Raw genomic sequence first — 16986 nt, 5'->3', positions numbered from 1 at the left:
CCCCTCTCCCTTACATCAGAGTCTCAAGAATACCCTCTCCTTAAATCAGGGTCCTCAGAGTTCCCCCCCTTAAATCAGGGTCCCAGAGTTTTCCCTTACATCAGAGATCCCACTTTCATTAGGGGCCCCAAAGTCTCCCCTTACATCGGTGTCTCCATAGCTCCCCATACATCAGGGACCCCATAGTTCCCCCTTACTTCATAGTACCCCTTTCATTAGGATCCCCAAAGTCACCCCCCCCTTACTGTACAACAGGGTAAAGAACCAATCACATCACAGCCCTTTACCACATGATCAGCTGTCAGCCAATGGCAGCTGATCACAGAAGGAAACAGAAGCTGGTTATCGGCTTATTTTCTCTTCACGCTGATAGCATGAGAAAGGAGGAAAGCCTTTACCCGGCTTCTGTTACAGGGACATCGGTCCCACACAGTGCCAATCAGTGTCGCTAATCAGTGCAAACCAGTGCCCCCTCTCAGTTCCCATTGTTGCCGCCTATCAGTGCCACCTCTCAGTTTCCTTCAGTGCCACCTACCAGTGCTGCCTATTGGTGGAGCCTCATCAGTGCCCATCATTACCACCTATCAGTGCTGCCTCATCAGTGCCGCCTATTAGTGGAGCCTCATCAGTGCCCATCATTACCACCTACCAGTGCCACCTATCAGTGCTGCTTCATCAGTGCCCATCATTACCACCTATCAGTGCTGCCTCATCAGTGCCCATCATTGCCATCTATCAGTGCTGCCTCATCAGTGCCCATCATTACCACCTATCAGTGCTGCCTCATCAGTGCCCATCATTACCACCTATCAGTGCTGCCTCATCAGTGCCCATCATTGCCACCTATCAGTGCTGCCTCATCAGTGCCCATCATTACCACCTATCAGTGCTGCCTCATCAGTGCCCATCATTACCACCTATCAGTGCTGCCTCATCAGTGCCCATCATTACCACCTATCAGTGCTGCCTATCAGTGGAGCCTCATTAGTGCCCATCATTGCCACCTATCAGTGCTGCCTATCAGTGGAGCCTCATTAGTGCCCATCATTGCCACCTATCAGTGCTGCCTATCAGTGGAGCCTCATTAGTGCCCATCATTGCCACATATCAGTGCTGCCTATCAGTGCCCATCATTACCACCTATCAGTGCTGCCTCATCAGTGCCCATCATTGCCACCTATCAGTGCTGCCTCATCAGTGCCCATCATTGCCACCTATCAGTGCTGCCTCATCAGTGCCCATCATTACCACCTATCAGTGCTGCCTATCAGTGGAGCCTCATTAGTGCCTATCATTGCCACCTATCAGTGCTGCCTCATCAGTGCCCATCATTGCCACCTATCAGTGCTGCCTCATCAGTGCCCATCATTACCACCTATCAGTGTGTTGTGGAAAATTTTATATTAATGTGTTGTCATAAGAGTCTCCCAGTGTCTGATCAACCACAGCCCGCTCTAATAGCTGACTGGGGCAGGCCAACCCTGGTTGAGATCCGTTTGGTAGTGAAAAGCTCTTTGGGGATGTAGAGAAATGTTTGTGGAGTGAGGACGTGTCCGCCAGCTAAGGGCCCCTGTGCGATGCACAGAACGATCGTCTGGTGGGGATGTGTTCGCTCTGCAAAGACATTGTCGGTTTAACGAGTGTACTCTCATGTTGTCCCTGTGTGCCTGATCAACACATTTGTGGTCCAATGAGTGTACGCCTGCCGATAATCTCTCGGCCACAAAGACAGTAGAATAATCCAGGTATACATTGTTCTCTGGAACAATGTATAATAAGGATTTCTATCAACGGAAATAAGGGAGTCTTTTGGGTTCTGGTTGGAGACAGGGTTAATGTTTGAAAGCCATGTGGCTTCTAAAAACATACAGGCACCCTGTCTCTGCTCAGACACACCCATAAGACTCCTGTAGTCATTGTTCATTGGTTGTTGCATTTTCCTGTATTGTTAAATCCTTATATGGTCACTTACATCCTGTGAGGTCACAAGCTTTGTAAGAGGTGTTTGGCTGTTGGAGGCGGAACCCTCGAGCTTTTGGGACCTCCTATTGATATGCTAATAAAGTGGCTCACGCAGACAGCTAAGGGGGGCTGGCGAGCAGTGAGCTTTTGGAACCTGAAGGAGCAGGATGTGATTTTTTGTGAGCATGAGACACACACACACCAGAGGATGGATACGATCAAAAGGTGAGATGCACTGGTATTATATCATTAGACGAAATTGCTATTATGATTAGAAACAGGAGATTTGGCTGTGTGCTTTGCGTACAACCAAATTTCCATAACAAGTGCTGCCTATCAGTGGAGCCTCATTAGTGCCCATCATTGCCACCTATCAGTGCCGCCTACCAGTGCCACCTATTAGTGGAGCCTCATCAGTGCCCATCATTGCCACCTATCAGTGCTGCCTCATCAGTGCCCATCACTACCACCTATCAGTGCTGCCTATCAGTGGAGCCTCATTAGTGCCCATCATTGCCACCTATCAGTGCCGCCTACCAGTGCCATCTATTAGTGGAGCCTCATTAGTGCCCATCATTGCCACCTATCAGTGCTGCCTATCAGTGCCGCCTACCAGTGCCACCTATTAGTGGAGCCTCATCAGTGCCCATCATTGCCACCTATCAGTGCTGCCTATCAGTGGAGCCTCATTAGTGCCCATCATTGCCACCTATCAGTGCCGCCTACCAGTGCCACCTATTAGTGGAGCCTCATCAGTGCCCATCATTGCCACCTATCAGTGCTGCCTCATCAGTGCCCATCATTGCCACCTATCAGTGCTGCCTATCAGTGGAGCCTCATTAGTGCCCATCATTGCCACCTATCAGTGCTGCCTATCAGTGCCGCCTACCAGTGCCACCTATTAGTGGAGCCTCATCAGTGCCCATCATTGCCACCTATCAGTGCTGCCTCATCAGTGCCCATCATTGCCACCTATCAGTGCTGCCTCATCAGTGCCCATCATTGCCACCTATCAGTGCTGCCTCATCAGTGCCCATCATTACCACCTATCAGTGCTACCTCATCAGTGCCCATCATTACCACCTATCAGTGCTGCCTCATCAGTGCCCATCATTACCACCTATTAGTGCTGCCCATCATTACCACCTATCAGTGCTGCCTCATCAGTGCCCATCATTACCACCTATCAGTGCTGCCTCATCAGTGCCCATCATTACCACCTATCAGTGCAGCCTATCAGTGCCCATCATTACCACCTATTAGTGCTGCCCATCATTACCACCTATCAGTGCTGCCTCATCAGTGCCCATCATTACCACCTATCAGTGCTGCCTCATCAGTGCCCATCATTACCACCTATCAGTGCTACCTCATCAGTGCCCATCATTACCACCTATCAGTGCTGCCTCATCAGTGCCCATCATTACCACCTATTAGTGCTGCCCATCATTACCACCTATCAGTGCTGCCTCATCAGTGCCCATCATTACCACCTATCAGTGCTGCCTCATCAGTGCCCATCATTACCACCTATCAGTGCAGCCTATCAGTGCCCATCATTGCCACCTATCAGTGCAGCCTATCAGTGCCCATCATTGCCACCTATCAGTGCTGTCTATCAGTGGAGCCTCATTAGTGCCCATCATTGCCACCTATCAGTGCTGCCTCATCAGCGCCCATCATTACCACCTATCACTGCTGCCTCATCAGTGCCCATCATTACCATCTATCAGTGCTGCCTCATCAGTGCCCATCATTACCACCTATCAGTGCTGCCTCATCAGTGCCCATCATTACCACCTATCAGTGCTGCCTCATCAGTGCCCATCATTACCACCTATCAGTGCTGCCTCATCAGTGCCCATCATTACCACCTATCAGTGCTGCCTCATCAGTGCCCATCACTACCACCTATCAGTGCTGCCTCATCAGTGCCCATCATTGCCACCTATCAGTGCTGCCTATCAGTGGAGCCTCATTAGTGCCCATCATTGCCACCTATCAGTGCTGCCTATCAGTGGAGCCTCATTAGTGCCCATCATTGCCACCTATCAGTGCTGCCTATCAGTGCCCATCATTACCACCTATCAGTGCTGCCTCATCAGTGCCCATCATTGCCACCTATCAATGCTGCCTCATCAGTGCCCATCATTACCACCTATCAGTGCCCATCATTGCCACCTATCAGTGCTGCCTCATCAGTGCCCATCATTACCACCTATCAGTGCTGCCCATCATTACCACCTATCAGTGCTGCCTATCAGTGGAGCCTCATTAGTGCCCATCATTACCACCTATCAGTGCTGCCTATCAGTGGAGCCTCATTAGTGCCCATCATTGCCACCTATCAGTGCTGCCTATCAGTGCCCATCATTACCACCTATCAGTGCTGCCTCATCAGTGCCCATCATTGCCACCTATCAGTGCCCATCATTGCCACCTATCAGTGCTGCCTCATCAGTGCCCATCATTACCACCTATCAGTGCTGCCTATCAGTGGAGCCTCATTAGTGCCCATCATTACCACCTATCAGTGCTGCCTATCAGTGGAGCCTCATTAGTGCCCATCATTGCCACCTATCAGTGCCACCTACCAGTGCCACCTATTAGTGGAGCCTCATCAGTGCCCATCATTGCCACCTATCAGTGCTGCCTCATCAGTGCCCATCATTGCCACCTATTAGTGCTGCCCATCATTACCACCTATCAGTGCTGCCTCATCAGTGCCCATCATTACCACCTATCAGTGCTGCCTCATCAGTGCCCATCATTACCACCTATCAGTGCTGCCTCATCAGTGCCCATCACTACCACCTATCAGTGCTGCCTCATCAGTGCCCATCATTGCCACCTATCAGTGCTGCCTATCAGTGGAGCCTCATTAGTGCCCATCATTGCCACCTATCAGTGCTGCCTATCAGTGGAGCCTCATTAGTGCCCATCATTGCCACCTATCAGTGCTGCCTATCAGTGCCCATCATTACCACCTATCAGTGCTGCCTCATCAGTGCCCATCATTGCCACCTATCAATGCTGCCTCATCAGTGCCCATCATTACCACCTATCAGTGCCCATCATTGCCACCTATCAGTGCTGCCTCATCAGTGCCCATCATTACCACCTATCAGTGCTGCCCATCATTACCACCTATCAGTGCTGCCTATCAGTGGAGCCTCATTAGTGCCCATCATTACCACCTATCAGTGCTGCCTATCAGTGGAGCCTCATTAGTGCCCATCATTGCCACCTATCAGTGCTGCCTATCAGTGCCCATCATTACCACCTATCAGTGCTGCCTCATCAGTGCCCATCATTGCCACCTATCAGTGCCCATCATTGCCACCTATCAGTGCTGCCTCATCAGTGCCCATCATTACCACCTATCAGTGCTGCCTATCAGTGGAGCCTCATTAGTGCCCATCATTGCCACCTATCAGTGCCACCTACCAGTGCCACCTATTAGTGGAGCCTCATCAGTGCCCATCATTGCCACCTATCAGTGCTGCCTCATCAGTGCCCATCATTGCCACCTATTAGTGCTGCCCATCATTACCACCTATCAGTGCTGCCTCATCAGTGCCCATCATTACCACCTATCAGTGCTGCCTCATCAGTGCCCATCATTGCCACCTATCAGTGCAGCCTCATCAGTGCCCATCATTGCCACCTATCAGTGCCCATCATTGCCACCTATCAGTGCTGCCTCATCAGTGCCCATCATTACCACCTATCAGTGCTGCCCATCACTACCACCTATCAGTGCTGCCTATCAGTGGAGCCTCATCAGTGCCCATCATTACCACCTATCAGTGCTGCCCATCATTACCACCTATTAGTGCTGCCTCATCAGTGCCCATCATTACCACCTATCAGTGGAGCCTCATCAGTGCCCATCATTACCACCTATTAGTGCTGCCTCATCAGTGCCCATCATTACCACCTATCAGTGGAGCCTCATCAGTGCCCATCATTACCACCTATTAGTGCTGCCTCATCAGTGCCCATCATTACCACCTATTAGTGCTGCCTCATCAGTGCCCATAAATGAAGGAGAAAAATTACCTGTTTTCAAAATTTTAAAACAAACTATGAAAAAGATTTGTTTTTGTTTTTCTTCAAAATCTCTGGTCTTTTTAAAAATTTCTTTAGCAAAAATTACCCCCCCCCCCCCCCCCCCCAGTGGTGATTAAATACCAACAAAAGAGAGTTCTATTTGTGTGAAAAAAAGTCATATGTGTACAATGTTACATGACGGCGTAATTGTCATTCAAAGTGTGACAGCGCTGAAAGCTGAAAATTGGCCTGGGCAGGAGGGGGTGAAAGTGTCCGGTATTGAGGGGGGGGGGGGGGGGGGTGTTTTTTGGTTTAAACAAAATTTTTTGGTTAATAAAAAACCTGGATTTAGTTGACAAGTCGCTGTACATTAACTTATCATGTTTGTATTGTGCACCCGGCTGTATACTCACAAGGCAATAGAGGTGTATATGTGTTGTTATAAATACATAGAGGTGGTAACGCGCCTGTTTTAGGTATACTATTGAATATCACAATTTATTTGATGACTGAGAGGGCGCACTAACAATACTATGTATATGCCCCGGGTGGGTCCTCAGTACAGAAGACCCCCGTCTGTTCCCCGAGGGTGACCATCTGCGGGATTCCTTATGAGAGATTGGAGTGTGGACACCATCCTCAGGTCTACCAGCTCTTCTCCCTTCCCCCAGCACTCAGATCACACTATTGATATTTCATTATATATAACAGGAACGTTCTCCATTGTGGAAATGGCTAATCCTATTTATGGAAAGTGTTATCGGATTCCACTCTGCAGATATTTATCTCTGTTGACATGTATTGTCCCATCATAGATCACCCAATAGCCACAATCAGATCATTACATTGTAATGTAGGAGAAGGCAGCACAGTCTGGACTATGATGTCACCCTCAGAGATGATAGGAATATTAATGATGACAGACAATTTCGGGTTTTGGATTCTAATAATACATAAATAGCGCCATCTGCAGTCCGTATGAAAGCTTGTGACACCAATGGTCCAGAGCAGGGTTTTTCAATCAGGGTTCCATGGAACCCTAAGGTTCCTCCAGAGGTTTCTAGGGGTTCCTTGAGCAATTTCTGCATCTCAGATAAGTTCCCACTGACACCATTGATCTGTTTAGCTATCTGTAAGGGGGTAATTCTTCCCAATGACCACAAGTGCAAGGAACATTCTTCCCATTGACCATCACACTAATGTTTTATGAGTTGTAGATTTAGGAATTTTTAGTAGGGGTTACCTGAGACTGGAAAGTTATTTCAAGGGTTACTCTGTGTTGAAAAGGTTGAGAAAGGCTGATATAGAGTATTGAACTTGTTGCCTACTTACCTCACACATGCCAGGCACCTCTGAGATGAAGATTAGTAGTCCTATGCTATAAGAAACCCCCCACCAGAGACAAGTCTTCTGTCCTGTGGTGCCCCAGTTTGGTCCATTTCCATTGGGTACAACAAAAACACTGACAGTTCTACTCTGGAAGCATTTCGTAGTCCTCTCACTTGATTAGGCACATGCCTTAAGTCTTACTATTTAAACTCATGGCATAGCCCAACTCAAAGACCAAAAATGTTGCAATGACACCGGTTACCTCTCAGCACACAACATTGATGACCAGCAGGTGACGATGTGGGTCTATGGAGCTTCCAATAAGTCTCAAGCTGCAATAGAGGGCTCAGAGGATCCTCCCAGGGCAGCTACATGATTACATAGTAGGTGAGGTTGAAAAAAGACACAAGTCTGGGAACTTCAGATCTGCAGCTTTGACTTGAGGCTGAAAGTGAAACTTCCATGATCCTGGGATTCGTCCATCAACCTGAGTGGTCTGTGTTGTCATGCTCTTAAAGTGGAGTTCCACCCAGAAGTGGAACTTCCACTCATTTTGTCTCCTCTCCCCCTCCGGTGCCACATTTGGCACCTTTGGGGGGGGGGCAGGATACCTGTCTCTGCCAGGTATCCTGTTCCCACTTCCGGGAGTCCGGGCCACGGCTCGTAACATCGCCGCGGGGCTCCCTCCACCTCTCCCTGTTGCTGGGCCAGTAGAAGAGAGGAGCTGGGCCTCATGCATGCGCAGTAGGGTTCCCTGCCTTAAGGCTACACTGCCGGGTACCCTTACCCACAATGGCGGCAGCAGCACCGGACAGCTGATGGAAACATCAGCTGCGGTGCCGACATCGCTGGACTCCAGGACAGGTGAGTGTCCTATTGTTAAAAGCCAGCAGCTGCATTATGTGTATCTGCTGGTTTTTAATTTTTTTTTTTTTTGGGCAGAACACCGCTTTAAGCTTCATATACTGGGGTGGTGGCCATTGAAGATTGTAGATCACAGACTTCGCATTAGCATGCAATGCCAAGCCACAGCTAACAAAACCAACAGACTACTCTGATGCAGTAAAAAAACAAACACTCCAGAAATCAATCACTCCCCTCCCACAGAATACGGGGGGATCCCCCTTATCTGGAATTTGAGGTTCAGCTTTAGTCACCAATCCTGAGCGAAGATGTTGGATCAGAGAGAGTTCAGTGTAAGACAAAAAAATGAAGAGGGATGAAGGAGCTTGGCTTTGGGGGTAGAGAAGCTCAACTATGGGGGATGGAGGACCCCACCTATGGGGACAGAGGAGCTCAGCTATGGGGAATGGATGACCCCAGCTATGGGGACAGAGGAGCTCAGCTATGGGGAATGGATGACCCCAGCTATGGGGACAGAGGAGCTCAGCTATGGGGGGTGGCAGGATCCAAGCTATGGGGATAGAAGAGCTCAGCTATGGAGGACCCTAGCTATGGGGACATATGAGTCCATCTATGGAGGATGGAGGAGATTGACTATGGAGGACAGAATACGACCTCGGCTAGGGGGGGTAAAGGGGCTCAGCTACTGAGGATGGAAGAGATCAGCTATGGAGGACAGAAGACCTTAGCTAGGGGGGATGAAGGGGTTCACCTATGGGGGATGAAGGAGCTCAGCTATGGAGGACAGAAAACCTCAGCTAGGGGAGATGGAGGGGCTCAGCTATTGAGGATGGAGGAGCTCAGCCATGGAGGACAGAAGACCTCGGCTAGGGGGGGATGGAGGAGCTCAGCTATGGGGGTTGAAGGGGCTCAACTATGTGGGATGGAGGAGCTCAGCTATGGAGGACAGAAGAACTCAGCTAGAGGAGATGGAGGACAAAAGACCTCAGCTGGGGGGGGTGGAGGAGCTCAACTATGGGGGATGGAGGACCCCACCTATGGGGACAGAGGAGCTCAGCTATGGGGAATGGATGACCCCAGCTATGGGGACAGAGGAGCTCAGATATGGGGGGTGGCAGGATCCAAGCTATGGGGATAGAAGAGCTCAGCTATGGAGGACCCTAGCTATGGGGACATAGGAGCCCATCTATGGAGGATGGAGGAGATCGGCTATGGAGGACAGAATACGACCTCGGCTAGGGGGGGTAAAGGGGCTCAGCTACTGAGGATGGAAGAGATCAGCTATGGAGGACAGAAGACCTTAGCTAGGGGGGATGAAGGGGTTCACCTATGGGGGATGAAGAAGCTCAGCTATGGAGGACAGAAAACCTCAGCTAGGGGAGATGGAGGGGCTCAGCTATTGAGGATGGAGGAGCTCAGCCATGGAGGACAGAAGACCTCGGCTAGGGGGGGATGGAGGAGCTCAGCTATGGGGGTTGAAGGGGCTCAACTATGTGGGATGGAGGAGCTCAGCTATGGAGGACAGAAGAACTCAGCTAGAGGAGATGGAGGACAAAAGACCTCAGCTGGGGGGGGGGGTGGAGGAGCTCAGCTATGGGGGTTGAAGGGGCTCAACTATGTGGGATGGAGGAGCTCAGCTATGGGGGTTGAAGGGGCTCAACTATGTGGGATGGAGGAGCTCAGCTATGGAGGACAGAAGAACTCAGCTAGAGGAGATGGAGGACAAAATACCTAGGCTAGGGGGGGTGGAGGAGCTTAGCTATGGGGGTTGAAGGGGCTCAACTATGTGGGATGGAGGAGCTCAGCTATGGAGGACAGAAGAACTCAGATAGATGAGATGGAGGACAAAAGACCTCAACTATGTGGGATTGAGGAGCTCAGCTATGGAGGACAGAAGAACTCAGCGAGATGAGATGGAGGACAAAAGACCTCAGCTAGGGGGGATGGAGGAGCTTACCTCTGAAGACAGATGAAATAGATGAAAGTTAATCACTCTAGAGAGGAGGCTCTTAAGAGGAGATATGATTACAATGTACAAATACATCAAAGGTGACTCCAGTAACTAGAATAAACTATTTACTCTAAGGCCCCTGAAGGAGACACATGCCCATGATTTGTGGATGGAAGAAAGGTGAAACCTTTAGATTGTGGAAAGGGTTTTTACTGGAGCAGTAAAATGTGAAATATCCCCCCCCCCCCCCAAGGAAGTGGTACTAACTTCGAGAAAAGACTTTTGGATGTCTTTCCCTGGAAGCAGAATGTACAGAGCTGTGAGAACTGTTAGGGAATAAAAATGACACACAGGTTGGACTGGTGTCTTTTCTCATCTTTATAAACGATGTAATCCATTGGGTCATTGTGTGGAGATGTATCAGGTCAAAAAGAAAGTTATATCATGTCAATGAGGGAATGTCTATCAGGTCTCCATGGAAGAGTCTTCCTAGGTCAGCATGGGAATGTCCACCTGTCTATAATGGAGGCACAGATGGAAATCCAGCACTTCGGATTGGGAAATACTTTCATATTTTAGGTTTTTCTCAGCTCCTGTAATGCTCATGGGACAGAATAAGTTGTTCTTACATCATTTATTTTTTTTCCCATCCAGCTTCTAAAAAGCATGACATGGGAAATCCTTGGGATATGAACTGCAGTTTGCCGCTTCTAAGAATTCATATCCCGGGTGTCTCCAGGCAAGCCAACAGATGACCCCCATCACCATCCCCTCAATGTCATTGTCACACATCGTATTTTTCCTGCTCTCTCTATATTCGGCTCGTTTGGGGCTCTTGTTTGGCAAATACTGGAAAGTGGGTAATGAGGGGCCACCAGGCAGATATCGATGGTGTGGATTGGCTGTAGCAGTCTCCATCTACCAAGCTGAGACATAAGTAGGGGCCGCTGGTGAATGACTTCCAGGAACACACTGAAGGAGAGGAAGATTTCACTAAAGACACGCAATTCTCCATAGGAACAACCCAATCACCAACCTGCTCTCCCGGGACCTCAATATCACCAGACATGAAGACAAACAACTGTCTGAGAAGCCTCTGATGGAAGCAGACATTAGGACACTCAGCCCTCATAATGGTTCTAGGGTAAGGTGGAGTTGAGGAGGTCCAGCGTAGACAGATTCAGCCTCTTGATAGGTCCTCTTTAGCACATAGAAACACCAAGAATACAACTGTCGGCAAAAAGGAGCTGAACCCAGCCATGTTCACCTTTAGTTTATATCTCCCGAGTCCTACGACAGACGTAATGAAGATCTTTTACCTTGTATAGGAATCATTTTATTGTTCTATTCAGAAACTTTCTGAAATGTAAAACCTGACTGACCCCCAAACCTACCAGCATGATGGCAAATAGAAGTAGACTGTCAGGACACAAATCAGGGATCAGAAAAATAACATCGTATCCATCTCCTCATCCCGTCGGGATCTAAAATGAGCCTCAAACTACAATCATGTACACTGTGACCACAAAAAAAAAACATTATCTGAGGAGTTCTGGGTTCCCCCCAACAGTCTGAGAACCTCCTAGCAAAGGTGAGACAATGGACCCAATGCTGCCAAAAGCCAATACAAACTCAACATCTTCTGTACTGTCACATCAACCTGCATTCAGCCCAACCAGTCCACACATGCACTGGGAGCGAGGGTTAGATAAGGAAGGGTGATGAGTTCAGGGAGAAAAGGGTCACTTATACCAGAAAAGCGTAGTCACCTCTTCTGGGAAGAGGGGGTTATGCGCTATGGGATAGGAGGGTTACGTGTTTTAGGAAAGGGGAGTCGCTTGTTCTGGAATGGTCATGTTTCGGGAGGGATTGGGTGTTGGAGAAGATCTATCTGTTCAGGAAGGTGAGAGTTACATGGGTTGTGTACAGGGCAGAGAGGAGTATGTGCAGCGAGGTCATACGATGGGAGAGGGGAGGTTCTGGTTTTTGGGAAGGGGGTTATTTCTTCAGGAAAGGGAGGATTACATGTACAGGGAGGAAATGGGTCACGTGTTCTGGAATAGGATTCCGTATTCCTGCAAGGAAAGGCTACATGTTCATTGAGATGAGGGATATACCTTCTGGGAGAGGAGGATTATGTGTTTCGGGAAGGGAGGGATATGCCTTCTGGGGGAGGAGGGTTAAGTGCTCTGGGAGAGGAGGATTACCTGTTTCGGGAGAGGAGGGTTATGTGCTCTGGGAGAGGAGGATTACGTGTTTCGGGGGGGGGTTATGTGCTCTGGGAGAGGAGGATTACGTGTTTCGGGAGGGGGAGTTATGTGCTCTGGGAGAGAAGGATTACGTGTTTTGGGAGAGGAGGATTACGCGTTTCAGGAAGGGAGGGTTACGTGCTCTGGGAGAGGAGGATTACATGTTTCGGGAGGGGTAGGTTATGTGCTCTGGGAGAGGAGGATTACGTGTTTCGGGAGGGGAGGGTTATGTGCTCTGGGAGAGGAGGATTACGCATTTCGGGAGGGGTAGGTTATGTGCTCTGGGAGAGGATTACTTGTTGCGGGAAGGGAGGATTATGTGCTCTGGGAGAGGAGGATTACGTGTTTCGGGAGAGGAGGATTACTTGTTACGGGAAGGGAGGATTATGTGCTCTGGGAGAGGAGGATTATGTGTTTCGGGAGGGGGGTTATGTGCTCTGGGAGAGGAGGATTATATGTTTCGGGAAGGGAGGGTTATGTGCTCTGGGAGAGGAGGATTATATGTTTCGGGAAGGGAGGGTTATGTGCTCTGGGAGAGGAGGATTATATGTTTCGGGAAGGGAGGGTTATGTGCTGTGGGAGAGGAGGATTATGTGTTTCGGGAGGGGGGTTATGTGCTCTGGGAGAGGAGGATTACGTGTTTCGGGAAGGGAGGGTCATGTGCTCTGGGAGAGGAGGATTACGTGTTTCAGGAAGGGAGGGTTATGTGCTCTGGGAGAGGAGGATTACGTGTTTCAGGAAGGGAGGGTTATGTGCTCTGGGAGAGGAGGATTATGTGTTTTGGGAGAGGAGGATTACGTGTTTCGGGAGGGGAGGGTTATGTGCTCTGGGAGAGGAGGATTACGTGTTTCAGAAGTGGAGCGTTATAGGCTCTGGGAGAGGAGGATTACATGTTTCTGGAGGGGAGCGTTATGGGATCTGGGAGAGGAGGATTACGTGTTTCGGGAAGGGAGGGTTATGTGCTCTGGGAGAGGAGGATTACGTGTTTCGGGAGGGGGGGGTTATGTGCTCTGGGAGAGGAGGATTACGTGTTTCGGGAAGGGAGGGTTATGTGCTCTGGGAGAGGAGGATTATGTGTTTTGGGAGAGGAGGATTACGTGTTTCGGGAGGGGAGGGTTATGTGCTCTGGGAGAGGAGGATTACGTGTTTCAGAAGTGGAGCGTTATAGGCTCTGGGAGAGGAGGATTACATGTTTCCGGAGGGGAGCGTTATGTGCTCTGGGAGAGGAGGATTACGTGTTTCGGGAAGGGAGGGTTATGTGCTCTGGGAGAGGAGGATTATATCCTCTGGGAGAGGAGGATTACGTGTTTCGGGAAGGGAGGGTTATGTGCTCTGGGAGAGGAGGATTACGTGTTTCGGGAAGGGAGGGTTATGTGCTCTGGGAGAGGAGGATTATACCCTCTGGGAGAGGAGGATTACGTGTTTTGGGAAGGGAGGGTTATGTGCTCTGGGAGAGGAGGATTACGTGTTTCGGGAAGGGAGGGTTATGTGCTCTGGGAGAGGAGGATTACGTGTTTCGGGAAGGGAGGGTTATGTGCTCTGGGAGAGGAGGATTACGTGTTTCGGGAGTGAAGCGTTATAGGCTCTGGGAGAGGAGGATTACATGTTTCCGGAGGGGAGCGTTATAGGCTCTGGGAGAGGAGGATTACATGTTTCCGGAGGGGAGCGTTATGTGCTGTGGGAGAGGAGGACGGTGCAGAGAATGTTCCTAGATTTGAGGGGAGCTCTCCAACACAGAGATAGACAAGGAATCTAGAGACTCTTTGGCAGATTTTCATGTCCACATGTCCATGTTTTTCCCTCACTTCCTGTCTGGTGATACTGTTGTCAGTGGGACAGGAAGTGAGAAGAAATCTTTCTAATGAAGCCCTAGACAGCAGTAAAAAAAAAACAAACAAAAAAAAAAAAAAACAGCTGTATGTGACCCAACTCCCGAGACTGGTACCCTCTCCTATTCTTCTTCCCGATGGCCTCACCTTCCATTGACTGGAGACTTCTGCAGACTTCCCCAGATAAGTAATTTGAAAGCAATGAAAGACACCAACCGATGTTTAGAATTACAATTCTCCATAGTACTGACCCTCCCCCGATCACACTGTATTTTACAATGCACTCAAAAATTTTTTGTAAAAGCAAAGAAAAGTGCTGAAAACCAGCGGCCAATCACAAATCATCCTTCAATGGTCATCTCATTAGATGACACAGAACAGAGATCAATGCCAAGATTCCACCAGGAGGACGACGACAATGTGGATGGAACTGCCAACCACCGCCAAGTGCTACACACGGAGGAGTCTGATAACCAATGAAATGTACAGAAATAAGCATGTATACATTATACCACTGAGCTACAGGACACCCCCAACTCTGCATTTCTTACACCCTGATCACAGATGTCAAGAAAAGACACATCCCATACAACTCCTCCTATGGAGGCCACACATCTCCCTGCAAACTCTCATCTTCCATACTTCCTGTCTGACCACCCATGATTCCTCCTATGGAGGCCACACACATTCCTTCCCTCAAACTCATCTTCTGTATCTCCTGTATGTTCTCCCATGGCTCCTCCTATGAAGGCCATATGCACACCTCCCTGTAAACTGGAGGTCACACATGACTCCTCCTATGGAGGCCACACACACACACCTCCCCACAAACTCCCATCTTCTGTATGTTCTTCCATGACTCCTACTCCTCCCTACAACTCCTCATCTTTTGGACCTCTTGTCTGTCCTATTAAGACTTCCTATGGAGGATATAAACCTCCCTGCAAACTCATCTGTGTCCTCTCATGACGCTTCCTATGGGGGCCATACACACCTCCCTGCAAACCCTCATCCTGTCTGACCTCCCATGACTCCTCCTATGGTGGCCATACACATGTTCCTTCAAACCCTCATCATTTGTGCCTCTTGTCTGTCCTCCCATGACTCCTCCTATGGTGGCCACACACACCTTCCCTGTAAACTCTCCTTCTGTACCTCCCGCCTGTCCTCCCATGACTCTTCCTATGGAGTTCATACTCATAGACCTACCTTCAAACTTTCATCTTCTGTACCTTCTGCCTTTTCCTTTGCGACCCCTTCTCTGGAGACCATACACCATCAAATAAACCACCTTCTTCCTCTCATGTCTGTACTCCTATGGAGGCCACACACACCTTCCTGCAAACTCAACTTCTATACCACCTTCCTGTCCTCTGATGACAGTTTCAATGGAGGTCATACACATACCTCCCTGAAAATTCTCATCTTATGTACCATCTGCCTCTCCTCCCGTAATGGCCATACACATATGCCTCTTCCTACATAGACCATACACACATTCCTGAAAACCCTCATCTATATGCCTTTGGTCTGTCCACTCATGTCTCTTCCTATGGAGGCCATACACACACCTCCCTGCAAATTCTTCTTCTGTTCCACCCTTCTGTCCAATTGACTCCTCCAATGGAAGCCATACACACCTTTCCCTCAAAACCCTCGTTTCTGTGTCCCGTCTGTCCTCCCATGAAGGCGGCCATACACATGACTCTTCTTATGGAGGCTACACACACATCCCTTTAAACCCCCATCTCCTGTACTTACTGTCTGTCCTCCCATGACTCTTCCTATAGGGGGCTACACACACCTCCCTGCAAGCTCTCCTCCTGTACCTCCCATCTGTCCTCCGATGAGTCATCCTATGGAGGTCATACACTCACCTCCCTGCAAACCCTCATCTTCTGTACTGTCTCTCTATCGTCCCATGACTCTTTCTATGGAGATCATACTCACAGACCTACCTTCAAGATTTGTCTTCTATATCTTCTGCCTGTCCTCTTCTGATCCTTTCTAAGAAGGCCATACACACACCTCCCTGCAAACTCAACTTTGGTACCGTCTATCAGTCCTCCCTTGATCGTTCCTATGAAGACCATACAACATCAAATAAACCATCTTCTCTATCTCCTGTCTGCTCCTTCGACTCTCCTATGGAGGTCACACACACCTCCCTGTAAACTCATCTTCTGTACCATGTCTGTCCTCTCATGACTCTTCCTATAGAGGCGATACACACAACTCCCAGCTAACTCGTGTTCTTTACTGCTGGTCTGTCCTCCCAATACTCTTCTTATGGAGGTCACACACGACTCTTCCTATGGAGGTCATACACCCAGCTCTCTGCAAACTCCCAAGTTCTGTACTGCCCATCTGTCCTCTCATGACTCATCCCAATGAAGCCATACACACCTCTCCCTCAAAACCCTCGTTTCTGTGTTCCCTGTCTGTCCTCCCATGAAGGAAGCCATACACATGACTCTTCTTATGGAGGCTACACACACATCCCTTTAAACCCCCATCTCCTGTACTTACTGTCTGTCCTCCCATGACTCCTCCTATAGGGGGCTACACACACCTCCCTGCAAGCTCTCCTCCTGTACCTCGCATCTGTCCTCCGATGAGTCATCCTATGGAGGTCATACACTCACCATCCTGCAAACCCTCATCTTCTGTACTGTCTCTCTATCACCCCATGACTCTTCCTATGGAGATCATACTCACAGACCTACCTTCAAGATTTGTCTTCTATATC

The 16986-nt window shown here is 49.2% G+C and overlaps 1 protein-coding gene across 1 annotated transcript in view; it reads left to right on the top strand.

Annotated features, from left to right (window-relative positions):
* LOC141145703 (uncharacterized) overlaps positions 1–16986 on the top strand; it is a 353511-nt gene that overhangs the window by 273606 nt on the left and 62919 nt on the right. The gene's annotated exons all lie outside the window — the stretch shown is intronic.

Source organism: Aquarana catesbeiana, linkage group LG05 (genome assembly GCF_042186555.1).
Source record: "Aquarana catesbeiana isolate 2022-GZ linkage group LG05, ASM4218655v1, whole genome shotgun sequence".
Classification (NCBI taxonomy): domain Eukaryota; kingdom Metazoa; phylum Chordata; class Amphibia; order Anura; family Ranidae; genus Aquarana; species Aquarana catesbeiana.
The sequence above is the reverse complement of the archived record's forward strand: the minus strand, read 5'-3'. Positions and strand labels throughout refer to the sequence as shown.